The sequence below is a fragment of the Cryptomeria japonica genome, chromosome 8 (genome assembly GCF_030272615.1).
Source record: "Cryptomeria japonica chromosome 8, Sugi_1.0, whole genome shotgun sequence".
NCBI classification, from domain to species: Eukaryota; Viridiplantae; Streptophyta; class Pinopsida; order Cupressales; family Cupressaceae; genus Cryptomeria; species Cryptomeria japonica.
In genome coordinates, this window is record NC_081412.1 from 604488282 (window position 1) to 604491933 (window position 3652).

A 3652-nucleotide genomic window follows, 5' to 3' on the forward strand; every position below is an offset into this window, starting at 1 on the left:
TGTCCCACCTGTAGTGACATCCAATAATATGGCTTTCTTGATTCACTCTATTACAACACCTAAGGCTCAGATTGTGTTTACACAAGATGAGCTGCCCTCTAGTAAAGTTCAACAATAATATGATTCCTTAATTATTGTGGTTATTATAAATGATAGTGTGTTAAGACGAACATTAGTGGACAATGGTTCTGGCTTTAATGTTTGTAGCATTAACTTGTTGCATGAGATCAATTTTGATACTTCTCTTATTAAGCCTGATTCTCTCACCATCCATGGCTTCGATAATGTTGCTAAATCTTCATTAGGTATCATCACCTTTCCTATCAAGGTAGGTCCTATTACTTTACCCACACCTATCCATGTCATGTCTGGAGAGTTGACATACAACTTGTTTCTAGGGAGACCTTGGATTTGTAGCATGCAAGTTGTTCCCTCTATATTGCATAGGCAAATCAAGTTCATTCACAACAATACAACATACACCTTGTTAGGTGACACAAGATTTCAGGCTTGTTTACAAACATCAAGTTCTAAATCCTCTTCAATCAATTCTTCTCCAACTATCTTAGACCATTCCTCTAAAGATTCTACTCTGATTAGCATGACCAGTTCATCAAACCTGTCTCCTATATCTAGATTGATCCCTGATGCTTCCTCAAGTGGACCTAAGGTTCTTGAGGAAGAGTCTTCTCAACTCGACTCTACAATTGAGAATAATTTCTCTCCTGAACAGATTCTTGCAGAAGATGATTAGGGATCCCTTGATTTCAATCCTACTTTCATAGGGGAATACATGATTGCCCCTAGAGAACCTAAGGTCGAAAAGAAGAACCTAAAAAAAATCTACATTGTCTGGGCCATTGAGTAATAACTTTGTGGCGGCTTCTCAGATTTCATCTCCCTTAGTTTCTGGTCTAGAGGATTTTGATCCTTCACTTTTTGAAAAACCTCCTTCTTCAGAAATGACTAACCTTTATGGTCCTGGTTTTCACATCTTGGCTAGGTGTGGATATAATGGAAATGGATGTGGTGCTCAAGAACAAGGGATTAAAGTTCCCTTGGAAAACAACTTTTGTGATATGACATTTGGGCTTGGTTATGATCCTTTCAAGCATACTAAAGCCTCTAAGAGACCATCTATTAGTGTTAATGTCATTTCTACTTCTCTCTTGCTAAAATATCCAGGATATATTGACTGTGAGCCTTCTTGTGTCTTTGCTTTGGATGTTTTTTCTACTGATGATTCCTTTGCTGAAATCTTGGGAGCTTATGACAAACTTCCTCATTATCACCATAACCATAATTTTCCCTATTGTCTAAATGCGGAAGCTTACTTTGGGAAATAAATAAATAACGATGAGATAGTTAAATAATTTCCTCAATTGGAAGATGCTCCTCAACAAAGAAATCTCCTAATAAATGACACCATTGATATCAAGATGGATCCTTGTGTTGAAGATAAGATCATCAAGATAGGGAAATGTCTTGATGAAGAAGAGCAAAAATAATATGCTGAGTTGTTACATGAATTCCCTAAGATCTTTGCTTGGATATATTTTTGACATGCCTGGCGTAGATCCTAAGATTGTCACTCATAACATTGTCCTAATTCCTGATGCTAAACTTGTGAAGCAAAAGATGCGTAAGATTCACCCTAAAGTGGCATTACTTGTTAAAGCTGAGATTGAAAAATTGTTGGATGTTGGGTTCATTTGTCCTATCAATTATTCCCCATGGATTTCAAACATTGTGGTTGTGGCTAAAGCTGAAAACAAGATTAAGATGTGTATAGATTTTCGTGATTTAAACAAGGCCTCTTTAAAGGATGACTTTCCTCTCTTGAATATTGATATGATAGTGGATTTGGTAGCAGGGCATGCTTTATTATCCTTTATGGATGGTTTCTCAAGATATAATCAAATATTCATTAATCCCTAAGATCAATATAAAACTTCTTTCACCACTCCTTGGGGTACGTTTTGTTGGATTGTGATGCCTTTTTGATTGAAAAACGCAGGCGCAACCTATTAGCATGCTATGACTCTCATCTTCCATGATTATATGCATAAGACTTTAGAAGATTACGTTGATGACATCTTAGCCACATCCGTTCTTCGTACAAATCATGTTAAGATCCTTCATCAAATCTTTGAGAGAATTCGTAAGTATAACATGCATTTGAATCCTTGGAAATGTGTTTTTGTTGTGGATAGTGGAAAAATATTAGTATTCATAGTTTCACATCATGGCATTGAGGTGGATACGAAGAAGATAGATACTATTGTCAACATGCCACCTCCTAAGAATGTTTCTCAACTAAAAAGTTTGCAAGGAAAGATCCAAGCTATTCGTAGGTTCGTCTCTCAACTTGCGGATCATACCTTTCCCTTCACACAATTTCTTAAAAATAATGTCACTTTCCAATGGAATGAGGATTGTCATCAAGCATTTGAAGACTTAAAAACTTATTTCCTATTCTTCAACCTGTTGATCCTACTGAGACTTTCCTTCTATACACTGTTGCTTCCCCTCAAGCTCTTGCGGCCTTATTGGCACAATGTGATAAGGATGGTAGAGAATGCTTGATTTACTATATAAGCCACACTCTACTCTATTACGAAGTCTGATATTCTGCAATAGAAAGACAGTTCCTTGCTTTAGTCTTTGCGACTCAAAAGTTGAGGCATTATCTCTTGAATGCTAAGATCCATGTTATCATTAAATTTGATCCTCTTAAGCATATTTTCTCCAAAACTATTCTTTTCAGATGCTTAGCTAAGTGGGTTATGATGTTAACTGAGTTTGACATTAAGTTTGTCTCACAAAAGGCAATAAAGGGTCAAGCGTTGACTGATCACTTAGTTGATGTTCCTTCACCCTTCTCCCTAACTAATCCAATATTTTCTCAATGAATACATTCTTTCCATTGAGGTTGATGAGACTTGGGAATTGTACTTTGATGGCTCTAAGTGTCATACAGGATCGAGGGCAGGGGTGGTCTTAATCTCTCCTAAAAAGAAGCCTATTCCTTTATCATATCATCTCAATTTATTATGTACCAACAACATTGTTGAATATGAAGCTCTTATAGTTGGAATTAAAGCAGCCTTGGCGTTGAGTGTGAAACATCTACATATTAATGAAGATTCTCAACTAATCATAAGACAAGTGACATGAGTTTATCAAGCTAAGAAAGACAAATTATCACAATATAGAGATCTAGCTTTATCCTTGTTGCAGAAATTTGATTCTTATACCATGGAACTTGTTCCTCGAAAAGATAATCGACATGCTGACGTGATGACATGTATTGCCTCTCTTGTGTCTCTAGAAGACCCCTTGGTAGATCTTAAATTCACTACTCACAACCTCACTACCCTGACCATTGCTGATAATCCTAGTGATGTGGCATATTGTTGCATTATAGATTCTGATGAATGGTAGTTGCATATCGTGAGATATTTGAGTGATGGTACCTTTCCTAACTCTGCAAATAAGAATACTAGAGCTAGGATTCACAAATTGGCTCCTAGATACATTATCCTTTCTAGTGCTCTTTATAGGAGGGGTTATAATGGTCTTCATCTTCGATGCTTAAACAAGGCTGAAATCCCTATTTCTCTTGAGGAAGCACATCCACATGCTTGTGGGG